The following is a 20,115-nucleotide window of genomic DNA, read 5'->3' as shown; positions in this document are numbered from 1 at the left end:
TAACTGAAGGAAACATTTCAAACTTAACTATTTACATCTACTTTTCCATTTTATTTGGTGAGTCTAGACAATTTCAAATGGCATACGTCATTTTGTATTGTCTTAGAATGGAAATATACGTAAACAGCATAATCAGAGAACTTACTAAGAGAATAAAGGGCTTCACTTTGACAAATGTACAGTTCTCGGCAATGTCTGGTATCACATCTTTTGCACACAGTGGCCTCTTTTATAGCTGAGCAGAGCACCACAGATGAGAAATCATGAAGACAGAACTTCTGCAGTGATGCAGTTTTCACAAAACTAAGTGGTGAATGAAATCCTGTCAGGATCATCATGCACTGAACGAGCAGCCCATTGGACAACATATTTAGTTATATACACCCATAGTGTAGATAAGCCTATATTTTAAAATGATAGTTTGACTTAAATTTACTTTCTTTAAATTTAGTTCAAACATGGAGAATTAGGGTAGAGAACTATAGGGGAACACTTCTGCTTTTTATATATTCAGGTATAAGTGTTTTGTTTAAAAAAAAAAAGAAAGAAAAGGACAGATAAATCTATTATAGAGATTTAAGGTGTCAGTATTGAGAAGATAAAAACAGATATGGGCCCGAAACACATGATACTAAGGGGGTTGTGCGATTTGTAATCAGAATCCCTTATAAAGCAGATTTTCTTATCAAAATAAGAAAGTGGGAATTCTACAAATGTCTTATTATTGGACTCTATTACAATTTGAACATATTACCCAATAATATATAAGCATGGGGCTCATTGAGTCAAAGTAGTGAAATTCAGAAAACATTGAATTTATAGAATGTTTGGTTTAAGTCATGTGCATAAAAACAGTGTAACACTTCACATAAATAAGTAGGCGTTCTGGGAACGTAACACCATTAGTAACTCCAAAGTCATATCAAAAGCCAGACATACAAGAAACCAAAATGATCATAGCAGTAATGATACCCCTTAAAAACCACTCAAATGGGGGCACCTGGGTGGTTCAGTCGGTTGAGCAGAAGACTCTTGATTTCAGCTCTGGTCATGATTTCACAGTTTATAGGATTGAGCTCTGCGTCAGGCTCCGCTGACAGAGTGGAGCCTGCTTGAGATTCTTCTCTCTCTACACCCCTCCCCCGCTTGTGCACACGTGTGCACACTCTCTCTCTCAAAGTAAAAAATAGAAAAATAAAAAAAAAAAAAAACACCACACACATTCAAATGAATGCTTCTGCAATCTTGAACTATCTATAGTTTCCCAAAATCAAATGTAGGGTCACAACTTTTGCTTTTGTTCATGCTTTTCTCCCCTATGCCTTGAACACCTTTGCTTCTGTTTTCTACCTAAAGCCTACTGGTCAGCTTAGACTGAGTTCCAACCATCCTGCTTTTGGAACGCCTTTTCTGACTCCACAGACTGAGTTAGGTGTTCCTCTCTATCCAACAGCATTCCAAACATATCTCTAGTAACCATAATACTTGAAAGGATTTGCCCCATTGTAAGTGATCTGAGGACAAAGAGTGTGTTTACCTCTTCATCTTTTATCCCCTTGCTTTGGCACAATGCTTGTCACTGTGGCCATTGAAGGAATGGCTGTTGAACTAAACCAAAGTGCAGAATTGGACATCCCAGAAGAGGTATGAGGAAACGGGAGACGTCCAACATACCATAAGAGTTGATAATGTGCTACGATTAAATCGATTAAATTGGGGTGTTTCATTTAAGCATTTACCCCATGTAACTTGCCTCTAAGCCTAATTATGTTCCTTCCTTCCCACTGCATACTTCTTCCCAATATCACATGCTAAAATCCTACCCACACTTCAAAGTCTCCAGCAAATTACCTGTTCTTATTTTCTTATTTTTCAACTGGATATTATTCATGTGACCCTGACCCATAAATTTTTGTTGTTGTTGTTCTTATGACATTTACTTTATTCAGCTTTGGATTCCCATTATATATTTATATCCTATCCATCTTTGTGCTCGTATACTGACTACCACTAAGCTTTATACATACTAAATACTCTGTAAATACTTTTTAATTTAATGCAGTTAACCTAAGGCAAAAACAATTTGTAGTAATGATATATTGGTAACAGATTATAAATATTACCTTGCTAAGGTCAAGAGCTATAAAGAAAAAAATGTTTTCTTTAAAAAAATCATAAGCTATGTGAATTTCTACTTTCTCATGAATGTTCGTGGCAGTTTATTTGTAAAAGTCAACAATTGAAAATAACCCCAGTGTCCACCAACAGATGAATGAATAAACAATAAAGCAATAAGGGGGCGTCTGGGTGGCTCAGGTCATGATCTCATGGTTCATGAGTCCGAGCCCTGCATCGGGCCCTGGGCTGATGTTGTGGAGCCTGATTGGGATTCTCTCTCTTCCCCTCTTCCCCTCTCTCTTTGCCCCTCCTCTGCTCTATGTCTCTCCCGAAATAAATAAATCTTAAAAAAAAAAAAACTAAAAACTAAAGAAAAAACAATAAAACAATAAAAATGAACATGCAACAACATGGATAAATCTGAAAATAATTATGCTGAATAAAAACAGACAAAGGAGTATTACTGTATGATTCAATTCATATAAAACTGGTTGCTTGGGAATAGGGAAGGGCTGAGTGGGAAGCATTATCAAGCGGGATGAGAAACTCTGAAGGATAATGGAAATGTTCATTATCTTGATTCTGGCGATGGGTTAAGGGTATACATATGTCAAAACTTACTAATTTGTACACTTTATCATATGTAATCATCAATTATATCTTAGTAAAGCTGTTTTTAAAATTCCTCCTTTAAAATAATTTGTGGGGTGCCCGGGTGGCTCAGTCGGTTAAGCGCCTGCCTTCTACTTGGGTCATGATCTCACTGTTTGTGAGTTCGAGCCCCACATCTGGCTCTGTGCTGACAGCTCAGAGCCTGGGGCCTGTTCAGATTCTGTGTCTCTATCTGTCTCTGCCCCTCCCCTTCTCGCTCATGTGTGCTCTCTCTCTCTCTCTCTCCAAAGTAAATAAACATTAAAAAAAATTTTTTTAATAAGTAAAAATAAAATAAAATAATTTGTAGTAAATAATTTGATCTGGTTCTTTTATACATTTGCTGTACATGGTAAGCCAATTTAAGAAGATAAACTGCACTAAGTCTTAGAACTATTTTAACATGAGAATGAAAACTGTTAATACTAATCTATTTTAAATACTAAAGCAGATTCTTCTACCTGGCAACAAATATGTGTTAGGATGATCTACAATTCAGACGCCTCACTAACCATTCACCCGTTTGAGTGAAGTTATACATGCCTCTTAGTTTTATTTATTTCACTAATTTTGTAATTAAAAAAAAATAAATCCAGATTATTATAATTCTTATTCATTTTCTCTCTTCCAAGAGAATCATGTGTTAGGTTTTAATCCCAACAAGAGAGGGTGCTGATAATGCTTATTCTTCCATAGAGTAGCAGATGTGACCCTGAGGGTCCCACCCTTTTAGCCCAAGGGGTAGAGCCTGCTAAAATTCCAAAAGGGGCTTGAATGAAGAGTGACTTCTCCACCTAGTTGGCCAGGACTGGGAATCTGCCCTCATCCCTGGCCTCCCCTAGGAACTGCCACATGAGAGAAACTCCCATCCAATCCACCAGACATTTACTGACTATGAGTAAATAGTATGCATTTCTATGTCCTCACAGATGCAGACTGTAAAGGTCCCACCAACATACCTGTAAGGATTATTTGTGTGAAATCAGTCATGGCCAATATATGTGTCAAGGCCCTTAGCTATGTCTGAGGTGAGAGAGGCCAGATGAGGGAACATTCTAAGAGAAGGAGCTTCCTGAAGATTAGGGAGTAAGGCCCAGTGGACAAGGGAAGGGGACAACATTATAGCTTCTGCCCGTTGTCTAGCCACCAACCAGTCCATCCTGTCACCAACAGGTCAGAGCTCAGTTCCTTGGTTGCTAGAGCTTTTAAGATCTCAAGGAAAATCTAAGTAGCCCCTAAGGAATGAGACATCCACCTCCCTATTTTCTGGTAAATTCCTTCTATCACTGAAGGAACAAATACACAGTGTCTTTTCATTCCACTCAGTGTTTCACTAAAGATAATGTTTCATTCAATATTTCAGTTAAGAAGGGGGAAAGAAAAGAGGAGAAGATTATATAATGGAAGGATGGAAGGGTGATATACTTTTTTTTTTTTTTTTTTGAGCAGGTGGGAACAGCCGTTTATTCTATGCATATGCCTTGGTACCACTTACTATTTTGAGTAACCGAGAAAACAACTATGTAGATGGTGGCAGGAGAGAAATATAGAAAAAAACAAGGTTGGGGTGCCTGGGTGGCTCAGTTGGTTGAGCATCTAACTCTTGATTTTGGCTTAGGCCATGATCCCAGGGTTGTGGGATCAAGCTCCGTGTTGGGCTCTGTGCTTTGTGTGGAACCTGCTTAAGATTCTCTCTCTCTCTCTCTCTCTGTGCCCCTCTCCCCTAATTATGCTCTCTCTAAAATAAAAGAATTTTTTTTTTAAATAGCAAGGATTTAAGTAGCAAGAATGTTATTGTCTAAATTGGAACATAATGTAGAAGATCACAGTGAAATGTGCCAAGAGACCATTTGTGACCACGGATTGTGCCACTATATGTTTACTTTGTAAAGATGCACTCTTGCATAATTAGCTCTCAACAGTTGTAAAAGCATGTCTTAATGCAGTAAGGCATCATTTTATTTACTTTTCTATATGATGCTCATATAAAAATAAGTCTGCTTTATTCAACCATACATCAGATACTTCTCATTTCTAAAGGTCAATATGTTTTGATTGGTAAACATCAAATATATGAAAACTAGATTTCGACCAAATAACACTCTATCTTTTGTCATTATAGTAGCTCCTAACTTTGAAAAGTTAATTTCACATTTCATTTTCACTATGTTACAATCCTGTGAGAGGGATGGTATTGGTAAAAATCACAGGTAAACCGACATATGATACTTGCTTAAGTCAGAGTGTTAGTCAGGGATTAGCTAGTTATCTGTGGTGCCATATCTGGGATATGTCTCCTGGGTTCCACATCTGTGCTGTATTTAGCTTGAAAATGTACTTTGAGCGGACTCCACCCCTTCGTGGACTCTCACATAGGTCCTGCTGTTGGTCTTCATATAAACTGATCGCAACCGTAAACGGAACGTGTTACCTTTTCTCATCAGTTTGCCACATGTCCTGTTCCACAATCCCTCATCAGGAGACTAGTGCAACTTGCCATGCCAACCATTTGACATTTTTGAAAGGACACGAATATGTTAAACTCCATATACGGTGTACAAATATGCTAAGTCTATCTAAGGTCTCTGATCCAGAAAGTGTTCTGAAAAGAACAAGTGAAACTGTATTTTCTTCTTCTGGAAGCATTAAAGATGTCTTCTTTAATTATTACACTTAAGATTCTCTAACCAACAACATATGCTTGCTAATAATTTTTGTCTTGCAGGAATATGAATGTTTTCTAATGGGAGGCATTTAAAATGCCTTAGTTGAAGACTGATTCAAAGAAAAGCTCTCTTTTGGATTCATCTCAACATCTATCAGGTGGTATTATTTTTCCAATAATCTTTTACTTTATCCTTTGCTTTTGAAAGAGCTTATGTCCAACCTATAATTATTTTCTGCTAATTAGAGTAATTCATGGTTAATTATTCAAAATGATTCCTCTTCAAAATCAAATCCATTTCTTGTCATGACATTAAAAAAAAGTACAAATAAAATATCAGAATGCAAATTTCTGTCAGAAGGGAATGTTTTTTTTTCTTTAAATAGCATAAAAATCTTTCTCTACCAGCAAAGGCTCCATGATTGCCTGCTTCAATTAATGTGAATTAGAGAAGGGCAAATGAACCATGAAGTGATGACTGTCAATATTTTTGATAATTAGTAAAGACTGGTTATACTGACTATACTGGAGTAAGTGATATACTGTATCCTTAAAGAAGAGTTGCAAAGCAATAAGACTTAAAAGGGTAAGGACAAACAGTAAACATGTTAGCTTGGGACCCCGGATGTCTAAAGATGTACTTTGAAGATGTATGCCTCTTTGTAGACTCTCATTTGGCTAAATCTTCCTTTCTTGGTATTGCCTTGGTCCTGCTTTCTCAAGAGGCAGCTCCTTCCCTCTGTTATCTCCTAGGGTGTACCTACAATCATGCTTTGCCTGTATCTGGACCATTACCCCACTATGATCTCACTCTCCATTTTGGTTTAGTCTCATTATTGTATGAATCCCAACCATCTTTCCCAAGAGGGTAAGGTTCTCCTCTGCCTAAGTTTTTCTTAGGCAATAGCCTTCATACACATACACTATACTTAGTTACATTTTCTTTTCTTTTCTTTTTTTTACTTAGTCAAATTTTCTACATACATTGAGTACCTTCAGTGCACTAAGCCCTCAAGTAGTATAATTAAAATGAAGAAAGTTGAACATACCAACTGTGTAGGTCATGGACAGTTCTATTAGATTCAAACAAAGAGAGTAAAGTTACAGATGCATCAATGTAAGCATAAGATAAACAGATCTTGGGGTGCCTGGGTAGCTCAGTCGGTTGAGTGTCCAACTTTGGCTCAGGTCATGATCTCACGGGTAGTGAGTTTGAGCCCCACATTAGGCTCTGTGCTGACAGCTCAGAGCTTGGAGCCTACTTTGGATTCTGTGTCTCCCTCTCTTTCTGCTCCTTCCCCCCTCATGTTCTCTCTCTCAAAAATAAACATTAAAAATTTTTTTAAAAAAAATCTTTAGAAATGGCAGCTACTTCTGAGATGCAGAAGACAAGAAAATTATCTGGGAAGTGCTGAAATTGTGGCTAGAGGAAAGAGAACTACTTGCACTTTGATGAGGACTGATTACCATCTTGTTCTTAATCTTCACTAAAACTTTGCAACTTATTTTGTTTGCTTCCCCCTCACCATGGGAATACAGTTCAACTGTTATAATAAAAATTAACTTTACATAACTTTTCTTGAACGTACAGATTTTCATAACGGCTATGACAAAAACTAGGAAAACAAAACAATTAGATGATAAGTGACCTTATATGTCTGTGATGATGGCAGTCATGCTTGCTAAATAGTCCATGAGTCCCTTTTCAGTTTAGATGGAGCCATGTAACTAGTTCTGGCCTATGGACTATGAGCAGATTACCATGTGTCAGAGCATTTAACTGCCAATGGGAGGAGACCCTCCAGTGGACTCTTTCATCGCCATGGCAACAAAAGAGACCGTGTGCTGAGATGGTGGATTCAAAGATGTAAGAGGCCTGGGTTGCTCAGTCACCACATGGAGGATGATGTTCTAGAGAGTTGCCTGAGTTCACAGTTACTTTTGTTGACTTCAACATACAAAAGCCAAGACCTCAATCTGTGCTGTATGTGGCTCACAAGAGGGCCTCAACATATATCTTTATGCTGAATAAAATGGTTCCACAGAAGCACATTTCTCATCTAAATGCCAGAGTAAGTTTACACAGGCAGCATAGTGATGTGATCTCAAATGTCCATCACCATAAATGCAAAACTCCCTTTTTGTGTTTGCAGAAGTAATTCTTTATTTTCCATATTTGAAAGAAAGTATCAAAGACTGCATGCTGTTTGTTAAGAGGGCCTTTTCTTTTAAAAAGCTATTCAAACAATTTTTACAAAACCATCTGTATTACTTCGGTTTTTTCTTTAACTGCTGCTACATTTTACTTTCTTTTGCACATAATGAAAACAATCAATTGACTTGTATTACTTTGTTTTCTATAGTTCATTGAACTATACAAGAAAGCAGAATGAAGGTAATAATAGAATTTTTTTTAATCTGGAAAACTGCTTTGCTATTCAACTCTTTGAAACTGATGCTAAATTTTGGTATTTTGGGTTTATGTGTGAAAAGTAGTTATACTATACTCATTCCTATCTGGATGAATGTTCAAAGCTCTGAAGAATTTTTATCATGACATGATTTAAATAAAATATTAGAGACCAGCTAAATGTTTAATTATAGATTATTCACATATTTGGAGCTTCCACTTCATGATGTATTTTGTAGCCATTTAACATGATAATGGAGAACGTCAGCTTTTAGATGGGATAACATTCATTTATCTGATTAAAAACAGGAAGAGTTACAGCCAAAGTGCTACAAGTGTATGTATCCATCATACTATTTTATCAAGACTACAGCCTGATTTTCAAAATTTGAGCACATCTTCTGTATTTTATGTAAGTGAACATGTGAGTTGTTTCATGGGAAAAAATAGAGAACCGTCATGAAAATAATTCATGATACGATAGGTAATTAAGAGTCACTAAAGACAACGAAAATGATCTGCATCACCAACTCATGGCCGCTACGTAGAATTGCAGGTACCGGCCTCAGAAGGTACTTTAAGTGTCAGACAAATGGTCAAAGGAATTTAGCAGTAGGACTTTCTGCTATGAAAGCAGAGACTTACGTAACTTGAGATACAGTTGTATTTCACGTACACCTTTGCTAGGCTGTGTTTTCTTTCTCAAGTGTAACTGCAGTTGTTGGGCATGGAATTATTCTTCTTTTATTTCTTTGTTACTTTAAGGAAATTAAGGTCAGCTGATGCATTTTAACTCTCCACATTTGAACCTGAAGCACAACACTTTCCATTGAGGATTCTTGTGGAACTTCATTTTAGTTATGTTTTAATAAAGTCTTACTTGTATTGACTTCTGAGGTGGCGTGGCATTCCCTAACTCATCAATTACTTGGGTTTATGGAGAGATTTTAATTTGATATGATAGATTCAACCACTGTTTTTCAGGTTTTATCTGCATGCCTGGAAGCCTTTTAATAACCTGCAATAATAAACAAAATGAATTTGACTTCTAGGGTAGATATTCTTGTAATTGATGTTTTTACCAACTCAGGGTGTTCGTTTATTTTTCCAAAAAAATAAAGCACACTCTTTCCATCCTTGGGGAATAGAGTAATGGAATTGCAATACTAAAAAGTTGTGAGAGATTCCATGGTTGCAATGAAAACAATTCATACAGATCTATTTCTTATTTTTACTTTTTTTTAAGTTTATTTATTCATTTTGAGAGAGACAGAGAAAGCGTGAGCAGGGGAGGAGCAGAGAGAAAGGGAGACAGAGAGAATCCAAAGCAGGCTTCTCACATGGTCAATGTGCAGAGATGGACACAGGGCTCGAACTCATGAAACTGTGAGATCACCACCTGAACCGAAATCAGATGTTGGATGCTTAACCGACTGAGCCACCCAGGCGCCCTGATCTATTTCTTATTTTAGACATGATCCTTGCATAACTCAAAAAAAAATTTTTTTTTCCCATATCTTAAATTCATTTACCTTTCTGTGTAGAGTAGTTAGGGATCAAGGTGTAATAATTTTTTTTTTTTAATATAGTAACAAGTAGTAGGTAAGGCTGGCATGGACTAAAGACCAGCATAGGAAATGACATTATTTTTACTTTCAAAATTGTATATTTCCAATACCGAAAAATGGGGTTTTGAACATAGACGTGATTTTGATAAATGACAGAATTCTGCCTAAGGCCACAGAAGAGACAAGAACAAGGAACATAAGAATAGGGAATTTACAAATTAGCATGTTATGATTATCCTCTTTCATAGCATTTAAGAACAGCTTTGAAAAGATCCAATGTCTTCAGCACTTTAAACTTATTTCTACTGTATCTAAGTAGCATGTACTATAACTCAAATTGACAAGGCTGCCTGAGAAATATTGGCACAACTCTTGTATAGCGATGAAGCATTACTGAACAATATTTTTGGATGATAAACAGTAATGGAAATTTGAGATTGAAATGGCCTTTTCAAGGGAATAGGTCACACCAACGAAAACACAAGATAGGTATTTAAGTTTGTCTCTCATTCCTGGATATTGAGCCTCTTCAAGTGTTTGTGCGTTAGTCAATTTGACACCTCAAGGATCCCTAATTTTTATGAAGATGTCAGCGTGCTGGTAACATTTTTTGAAAGATCTATTAAAAAAAAAGTATCTTACTTGCCCCAAGACTGAATATAATTTTTCATGATACTTACAGGGCTGATGAAATATTGCATGGGTTGTGGAAGGAGGGGTTGCAGCCAGCAAAGGTGGTGAGCCATATGAGGATTTCAATAATTTGCTGCAGTGATAATGCTCTGTCTCAGCTCTCAAGAAACCAAAGCAATAGCTACTATTTACTAGGCTGTACTAAGAACTTGAGGAAAGAAAATCACTGAGGCTCACTTTCTTCATCTGTATATAAGGGCACTGTCTAGCTCGTAGGTTATTGTGAGAAAACGAATTCCACATATATACAAAAGCCATTCCAAGTTAAATATATGAAGTATTCAAGGTTGAAAATCTATAGGTGTACTTTAATTAACTGAAAACCATTGAAAAATCTTGCATGAGTCTTTAACCTGTAGATGTGCTCCTGGTGTGGTAAACTCACTAAAGGAAAAAACAAAAAACAAAAAACAAAAAACTGTACCATTAAGAACGGAGTCAGGCTTGAAAGAAACACTGCCTAATATGGATGTCATCTATGTCATCAAAGACTCTGAAAGTTCCATACATTGCAAACATTCAGGACATTCCTATTGGAATGACCTGGCTTCACTTAAGGTGGGGTTATATCCCAATAAACCCATAAACCCATCTTAAGTGGAAAATATTGCAAATTGAAAATGCATTCAGTGCACCTAACCTACTGAACATCATAGCTTAGCCTAGCCTACCTTAAATGTGCTCAGAACACTTACATTAACCTACAGTTGGGCAAGATCATCTAACAGAAAGGCTATTTTGTAATAAAGGGTTGCATATCTCATATAATATATTGAGCAGTACACTCAAAGTCAAAAACAAAATGGCTGTGTGGGTTCAGAGCGGTTTTACACACTGTTTATTTACAAATTGTTTACCCTCATGGTCCCTGTTGGTGACCGGGAGCTGAGGCCCGCTGCCCAGCATCAGGAAGGAGTGTTGCACCCCATATATCACTATCTGGGGAAAAGATCAAAATTCCAAGCACGATTTCTACTACATGCATTTTGCTTTGGCGCCATCGTGAAAGCCAAAATATCATTAAGTAAAACTGTCATAAATTGGGGACTATCTGTATATAATCTCAGATGTTTCTGACCCATCACCAGCTGTTGCCACACTCGTTGACATTTTCTTATTGCCAATCTTTTGTGTATTTCTAAATTCAGGTTTCAATGGTCAAATAATTACATGAGACTTGCAAATAACTAATATAGTTACTACTATAGTCACTCAGGGGAAAGAGTAGTTTGAGGTTTTTCTCTGATCCCATTTATGTTACTGTTTTCACTGTAGCAAAAAGTTTTAGGTAGGTCTGTAAAATTTTCCTGAGTGTTTCCAGTACTAAAATAAACTTCTGAGTAATTCATTTCTCTCTCTTGCCTGTATACGTACAAATGTTGTATGATAAATAGTCTGAGAAGAGTCTTTTATCAGTATTGGCCTTTTCCTCTGGAGTTTCTTTTCCTTCTAGTTTCTAAACTTGAGTATCTTGGGTTCTCTTAGATTCTTGCTTTTGCACCCACATATTTATGTTCATCAGTCCAATTTATACTTCCTTTTCATTTTTTGACTCTTCTTTCCTAGTTTACTGCTAATTTCATTCATATATCCGTCCAGTAATCTTTTACACAAACTGTATTTTATATTTTATTTTTTTAGAGAAAGGGAATGTGTGACAGGGGTAGAAAAAGGGCAGAGAGAATGAGTGAGTGAGAGAGAGAGAGAGGGAGATCTTAAGCAGGCCCTATGCTCAGCGCAGAGCCTAATGTGGGGTTTGATCCCACAACCCTGGGATCGTGACCTGAGCTGAATTCACGAGTTGGATGCTTAACAGAATGAGCCACCCAGGCACCCATACACAAACTTTATAAACTCATTTTCCATTGTACTACAACAAGCTAGACGGGTCTCCTCCTTCACCACATATTTGTTGACTTTGGGCAGGTGGTTGTAGGTGTATGGGTGGTTTTCTCTGGGTGGAGGAGACCTTTGGTTAGGGATGTCTGGCCTAAGACCTGAATCATGGGAAGGGGTCAGCTGTGAGGGGCTGCGATGGGCGTGCAAGCTTGATGTGTTTGAGGAAAAGAAGGCTAGCAAAAAAGGACATGGACAGTGAAAAGAGAGGCCCAAGGGTGGGAGGGTAGCCAGGTCACATGGAGGCTACAGTTTTTTTAAGCATGCCGGAAATCATGGAGGGATTTTAAGCAGGGAGTATGACAGGATCTGAATTACTTTTTAAATGGTCACTCCGGTTGCTGACAGATGAATGCTGTGGAGATAGAGTCCAGGGAGCCTTCCTAAACATTCCTCTCTCTGGACTTCCTGGAACCTCCTCTCTTACTCACTTGGCTTTTACATATATGTAATCTTGTATTATTCCAATTTAGGTGTGTAGCACATAAGTTTACCAAATGCTCTTCGATAGACTCCATATCTTGGCCTCTGTATCGTAAGACTCCTTTGTGCTCTCCATAGCACTTAGTCATATGCGTTACACCCGATAGGTACATAACATAGGTTAGTAACTGTTGATGGAGCCCTATTATATAAAGTACTCATTCTAGTAAAACAGAATGTGAAAAGTCAAGTAAAATGGCAGAATCAAAGTGATTCTGTATATGGGTTATTTATTATAAAATTATCTCAACTGAACTATGCATTTCAAATTTTTCATAAAAAATATGGTCAAAAGCCAGTTGAAAGTGATCATTGAAAAAGAGCATATTAACAAAATGTTAAAGTTTATAGTTCTGTACTTTCAGTTTATGTAGCTGAGCTTTCAGGAAATCTTCTAATCCTTACGCAGGATACAGATTTTGTCCATTTCCTTATGACTTTGAAAAGTGCCCCCCAAGAAGTAGTGTAATCAGTTCAACTTCCTATGGCTTCCTAAGGTAACAATTTGGGTTACATTCACCTATATTTTCTAAATGATGGCTATGCCTCTGTTAAATTTTCCGATCTGTCAAAACCAGAAAATAAAGTTAAAACATTAAATCATTACTAAAATTAATATTTTGTGATACTTAATGAAATCGAATACAAATAATTACCTATTGCTCACTGAGCAGTATAGTCTTGCCTTAGCATTTCATCAGGAGCGATGGCAAAAAGTACAATCAGCATAACATAGCAACAGTCTCTGTGACACTCTCCTCACTCACCCTCTCTCCTTACCTCTCTCTCTCTTTCTCCCCCTCTCTTTGCCTCCCTGGCTCCCTTTTCCCCATCTGTTTTTTCTTTTTTTTTTTTTTTCTTCTTTTTTTTTCAACGTTTATTTATTTTTGGGACAGAGAGAGACAGAGCATGAACGGGGGAGGGGCAGAGAGAGAGGGAGACACAGAATCAGAAACAGGCTCCAGGCTCTGAGCCATCAGCCCAGAGCCCGACGCGGGGCTCGAACTCACGGACCGCGAGATCGTGACCTGGCTGAAGTCGGACACTTAACCGACTGCGCCACCCAGGCGCCCCCCTATCTGTTTTTTCAATGCAGAGACACTGCATAGCTTGAGGGAAGCGTGGCAATTTTTAAATGGGAGGGGAAATGATCAACATTAGTTTAAGATGAAAGTTGCATAACTAGATTTGCCTTTTTTTCAGAATGAAATTTCTAACGCTCTGAAGCACCACAGTGCTACCATGTAACTTAAATAAAGATGAACAGTTTTTCTCAATTTGCACAACTTTTGGTTTCTGCCTTCTTCGTCATTTAAGTCTCGGACAGTTTGTTTTAATGTACTGCTTTTGTGAATGATTTAAATGCAAAAAAAATGTTCTTTAGCTTTTCTTTTAAAACAACAGAATGCACATTCTCACGTTCACACGTTCTTACGCTAGGAAAAACTAATAGAACGCCTATCCCAAAGTGTACTTTCAACTTGTTTGTATTGCAGACAATCGACATCTTTGAAGGAGACTTGACATGAAGGCACAAAAGTCACCCTGCTTCAGCTGGGCCAACCTATGGGTAATGTTTGAAGTCAGTGGAAGCTTTGCATTTTGGGAAGGCCTATCCAGGTGTCAATAAATATGAGAAATGGGCTCAGAGCTGTGTGTAAATGAATAGGTTGCATGCACTTGAAGGCAGTCTTACAGGAACACATTGAGAGATCTGGCATTCTTAAAATCAAGCATATGTCATATCAACATTCCTAGTACAAAGTATTTTGTTACTGTTTCTGTGCTCTAAATAGCCCCATGCAAAGGCACATCATTGAACCAAAGCATATGGAGGCGGCTATTCAGTTATGCTGAGCTATGCTTCAGTATCAAATCACTACCGCCTTCCTCACCTTTTTCCACACATTTCCAGAAATGGAAATTTCTGCTCAGAAATTCTACTATAGCAAAGAAAGAAGTAAATACATGAGAGTGGATTCCATTTCTCAAGACATATCAATATGAACCAGTGCTATTGTCTGTTTCCTGCTGAATCAATAAAACATAGGCACCTATGCCTTAAGGAAACAGTAACTCTTTAAATTGCCCTTTATATTTACAATTACTTAATGACTGTATTTTGCCAAAAATAAAGGTCATTAAAATCATCTTGAAGCTTCACTTAAATTTCAGAAGTAGCCTACAACTTGTACAGTCTTTAACTATGTTCCATTTAACACATTTAATAGATGTAAAAGCTCACAAGTGATGATATAAAGGATAATTTACGCTTGCAATGCATTTTTGTCCAATTAATAGATTGCCTGCGTGTTGCATATTTTGCATGACAAAAGAGCAGAATATTAAACTGCCATTCATAATGAAAATGCACTTTGCAAATTAAAAGTGCCGAAACAGAAATTTTTCACCCTGTTTAGGAAATAAACAGTCCTTAACCAATTAAACTGCATTGTAATAATTCTATGATTTATTGCAAGTTGTTTAACTTTCAAAACTCGGCTAACCCATATTAAGGTCACAATCCATCATGTCTTGCTTGGAAAGCCAGCAAATAATGGCTGTTGTATTAGCTGCTTTTGATGATAGTATGAAAGAAGTATTAGCACTTGTCAACAAAACTGCTTACAACATAACATTAGCATGCATGGGCTGCTGTACCTATTTATTATTCTGGCAGCTTCACACATATTGTTACAAGCTTATAAAACATTTTGTCGGGTGGAAACCGAATGTACACTGTTTGGTTTTCTGATAGACTGGCAGCATAAATGTCTGGGCTGACTTAGTTTAGTTTAAGTGTAAATAGAGACACAAATTCTTCAACCTGTTCTCTTATTGATACTGAAAAGTGCTGAATTATTCAGCATCCAACTCTTCTGTTTGTGTCTATCACAGTTATCAATTACCCATCAGTCTTCTTGTCAAAACAGAATGGATTAATCTGGCTGAAAATAAGACAAATAAATGGATACTATAACAGGGGTGCGGGGTTGCCAGACTGTCAAAGGGAAATCCAGGCAGTGACATTTGCCGTCAAAAATGGGATCTCTGGCTTAAGTGAGCAAATGATTCCCCTTTGCGAGCCAAGAATGCACTTAGCTCACCGTAAGTAAATTAATCTGCCTTCTTTGACTGCTAATGCATTAGCACTGAGGTAATAGTTCCATTGCTGGAATTCCTTTACATTTAAATAATTTTGGTCATCATTATTGTTTCTCAAGGAAATGCAGATACTTTATCTTGGTAGAGAGGCCTGCCTGGTAAATAAATGAACCCATTTAACAATGAAGTTATTGCTGATAGTTTTGTGCCACTTCATAGCTCTCAGCTCATGTGATACTAAGTAACTCTTTGCACAGATGGCTGGTGGAACCCATCCAGCATCTGCAAAGTCCATCCCTGTTTTCTTTCCCAAACATTTTATTTGGAAATCTTGTTTGGCAAACTTCCCGAGACTCTGCCTAGCTGTTCAAAGTACATATTTCCAATCTATCTCATTTGGCCCTTCTATAAAAAAAGAGCCAGCAAAGTGCCTTCTTATTTGGCACAAAAAAGGCAGCCGCCGACTGAAGCAAGTTTTAGGTTCCTGGCCAAAAATTTACAAGAATTTTATCTTAGATGCTTCTATACTGGACTGTTTTACACAGTCATCATTAACATCTGAAGCCGTCACATTGTGACAGGATCAAAACCCCCAATCTGTATCAACTGATAGCTTCACTTTGCCAAAAGCTCCCACTTGTTCTTATTTTCCCAGACATCTGCACCCCAGCTTTTGTGGACACGGTTCTTACTTACACTGTGGGAGGGTGAGGTATCTAAGGTGAGCTACCTGCTAGAAAATGCTTCCATCCACTTGATGAATGAATACATTATTTTTGAATGAAATAATCATCTTTTGTTTGTTTTGCCAAAAGACGGTGTAAAGAATAATTTCAAGCATTTAAAAACCAAAACCCTTCCTATAGTTGGGGAGTTCAAAAGAGGCCACGGTAACAATTACATTCTAAGCACAACTGTCACAGTTCTCTTAAAGACTTTGACAGACTGGAAATTTTGGTCTCACATTCCCAGAACATGACCTCAAATTTCTCCTCAATGTAAATCACTTTCCCAGAACTTCAGCATTTAAGGGAAATGCACATTGGCCTGTTGTGCCTTGGCCTGATTCATCGTTGCTAAATCTCATCCGCTGGTATATAATCCCAAAATGACTTCATGAAGGCAGCTACTGAACATGTGCAAACACTGAACCTTCTCTTGAAATGAGGCAGCATTTTTGTTGCTAGTCAATTTACAGTTTTACTTTGTCACTCTCATCCTTCTTTTCATTTTAAATAAGTAACTGCTGGGCCACCTTGGTGGCTCAGATTCAGCATCCAACTCTTGATTCTGGCTCAGGTCATGAGCCCAAAGTCATTAGACTGAGCCCTGTGACGGGCTCTGCATTGAGTGTGAAGACTGCTTGGGATTCTCTCGCACTTCCTCTCCCTTCGCCCCTCTCTCCCTTGTATGTGTCTCCTCTTGCTCTCTCTCACTCTCACTCTCAAAACATAAATAAGTAACTCCCTAATACAGAAAAGTAGCGTTGTACAAAATTTAGCATGGCTAGCAACTAAGTTAATTTGACAGGTGTGTATCATGAACTTTTTTCTACATGTCATTTCCCATTCTTTGAGGAACTCTTCAAAAATATGTGCCTGCCATCTCAGATCCAGGTTGTCCAAGTCTAGACATTCTCTCCCACTGGTTCCCTTTTACCAAAATCCCCCATCAGTTGCTAAGCCCTACACAGTCTGCCTTTACAATGTCTGTTATTTTCTCTTCAATTATGACTGTCACCATGCTTGCGCAGTCCCTGCCGAGTCCTTCATACGTTCATGCATGTACCAGTTCATTGATTCCACAGTTCTGTGAGGGCCTAATACAGGTAGTCTCTCTGCCTCAAGTCTTTTCCACACACCTCCCACTCTGGCTGCCTGCCCTCAGCGTGAAGTGCCCTCTGGCCATCCTACCCACCCTTTATGTCTCAGTTCAAAGGCAACCTCTTTGAACATTTTTCCTACTCCCTTACCCATGTGTTATTTCTTATGTCTTCGAGTCTCTTGAGCATTTTTTCTCTCTCCTTTATCACAACATGCTAGAATTCCTACTCCTGCCACCTCCCAGCTATGTGACCGTGGGAAGTTATGTAACCAAATGAGGCCTCAGTTTCTCCTCTAAAATCGGACAGATTATTACTCCATAGGGTGTGAGATTAAATGAGGTAATGCATGGAAAATACTTAGAACAATGCCAGTGAACATTCAAGTTCTTGTTATATTCTTATATTCGGTAAGGACTGAAAAATACTTGTTGTGACATTTGTATGTCGAGAGAAATCTACTGTAATTGCCTTGGGTGTTTTTGAAGGCCTTAAAGCTACATTTACTTACTGTCCCAGGTAGAGGATCAGGACATCCAATTCTGGGCTGATGACTCTGGAGTCATACTGCGTGTCTTTGCAGCCTGGCCCTTACTAGCTCTTTTTTTTTTTTTTTTTTTTTTTAAATGCAAAGTCAGGCAGTTTAAAGTTTCTATACTTCATAGATAGTTGTTAAGATCAGCTGAAAATAAAAGGCTTAGCAGTGCCTGATCCATAGCAAGACCTCCGTAAGTGTAGCCTGTCATTACACTAGAGGGGTTTCAAAATGCTCCTTGATCTAATTCTAGGTGGTGAGAGAGGACCATCAAAATGAATGTATAATTCCCTGAATTACTGTCGCATCCTTCTTAAAGGCTTCCTGAATAACACTTCTCCCAAACCCAGTCTGTCATGTATCTCCCAGACTGTCTAAAAACTACCAAATTATATCACTCTCCAAACAGGCGGTGAGTCTTATGCTCCCTCTACTGGGACACTGACCCCTCTTTTCTAGCTTTGAGAGTGCTTCCTAATCATCTTCTCTCCTCTGAAATGTTATCCCTCATTTTCTCCCTAAAATACATCATTTATCCTCTAACAGTTCAGTTACTGTCCTCCTGGGTCCATAAACTCTCAAAAAGGCCATTCTTCCTGGCCATGTATCTTCTCTCATGTTGATCACTCCCTTCCCCACCCCTCACATCTGGAAACATCCACCCTATGGCCATCCATCTTCCATATTTCTAAGTTTAAGAAGCTTGCTTCTGCCACAGACTTTCCAACTAACTTAGTCTTCAAAGATCTCTCTCTCTCTCTCTCTCTCTCTCTCTCTCTCTCTCTCACTCATCTAAATCTCTGAAGCATTTATAGGTTTTACCACACAATTTATTAATTACAAATTGTCTTGCAGCATTTGCTATGTGTTTTCCTCTCCAGAGATATTTCACTATCTTTCTTGTTTGCTAGCTCTCTTCCTCTTTTTCTTGGCTAATCCACAAAGCTTTCCGGATAATCTTCCTGTTCTGTCATGAAGACAATGCCCTTTGTGTGCCAACTGTCCTTGCTATTGGCCAAATCTGTTTTTATGTACTAGAAAGAATTTTCCCTCCTTTCAAATTATATTTCTGCCACTTCTGAGAATAAATGACATCTTTATTCTACAGTTGGCCTTACCTGATTATGGCAGCGCTATGTTGTCCGGAAGAAGCGTGGACTTCAAAGTATTAGAGGTTAAGGTATGAATCTTGGTTTTGCCACTTACTAGCCATGTAACCTTGGGCAAGTCACTTTTCTGAGCCTCAGTTTCATTCAATATGAAAATACTAATACCTAGCTCACAAAAAAGATATGAGGAATATAGGAGATAAATAATATAAAGTACCTGAGAAATAATAGGGAAGCCATTGTAGATACTTAACCCTTCCAATTAATATCAAACCATATTAACAGTATTTACTGTGTATCCTCATTTATATACATACTGATACAATCATGACTGTCTACATGTTTATGCTGGATGCCTATGCATACATTTAACATCTTTTACAAAACTAATTTTTAAGAGTAGCATACAGTATTTTTAAACTTAGAACTAAGTGCTTTGTCACGTAACGTGTAGAAGCCATAACTTTCTAGTTATTCAAAGCTGATTAACATCAGAAATTACCTTTCAAATGAAACACTGGTCTCATTTCTCCCTCACATTTAAGGAAATTGAAGGCCAAAGCCTAAAAAGTCCCTCGATTAAGGATAAAATGCAGAGGAGTGCAACTACCATACACATGGCTTGCCTTCTTTTGCATTCTAGAAATGTATTTCTAGAATTTTTTTGCATTTTTTGCATTCTAGAAATGTGTTCCAAGATAATGAGGCAGTGTTTTGCAAGGTATCTAATGAAAATTTCCTTTAGAGCAGTCACAATTATCACACCAAAATGAATCTCATAACTGAAATTACCTCCAAATTTTTAATAATTCCCTCAGCAAACACTTGTTCTGGTTGGGTATATCCAGACTTTGGTTGAGAAATGAGTGGTTTAAAACTAAAACGTGCTTTAAGCAGTATTTTTGAGTAGAGAAATCACAATAAAGTGTCAAATTCCTACGTTTAAATAGAAAGTCAATTTGAACCTTATTTTCTTTTTCTCTTTTTCTTTCTTTCTTTTCTTTCTTTCTTTCTTTCTTTCTTTCTTTCTTTCTTTCTTTCTTTCTTTCTTTCTTTCTTT

The 20,115-nt window shown here is 37.7% G+C and overlaps 1 protein-coding gene and 1 long non-coding RNA gene across 5 annotated transcripts in view; one reads left to right on the top strand and one right to left on the bottom strand.

The window, feature by feature from the left end:
- Nucleotides 1–20,115, bottom strand: part of KIAA0825 (KIAA0825 ortholog) — a 391,857-nt gene that overhangs the window by 65,126 nt on the left and 306,616 nt on the right. The window lies entirely within an intron of this gene.
- The window catches only part of LOC121013078 (uncharacterized), a 32,025-nt gene that overhangs the window by 9,007 nt on the left and 2,903 nt on the right, over nt 1–20,115 (top strand). The window contains exons 2-5 of one of the 2 annotated variants that reach the window (XR_005782491.1): nt 5,495–5,592; nt 7,798–7,829; nt 13,981–14,054; nt 16,245–16,310. This is a non-coding gene — a long non-coding RNA (uncharacterized LOC121013078). The remainder of the gene's footprint in view (nt 1–5,494; nt 5,593–7,797; nt 7,830–13,980; nt 14,055–16,244; nt 16,311–20,115) is intronic. The other variant, XR_005782490.1, reaches the window with a different exon arrangement.

The sequence above is a fragment of the Herpailurus yagouaroundi genome, unplaced genomic scaffold (genome assembly GCF_014898765.1).
Source record: "Herpailurus yagouaroundi ecotype Mexico unplaced genomic scaffold, PumYag 29, whole genome shotgun sequence".
In the NCBI taxonomy this organism is placed as follows: domain Eukaryota; kingdom Metazoa; phylum Chordata; class Mammalia; order Carnivora; family Felidae; genus Herpailurus; species Herpailurus yagouaroundi.
This window is presented reverse-complemented; position numbering and strand designations above follow the sequence as displayed.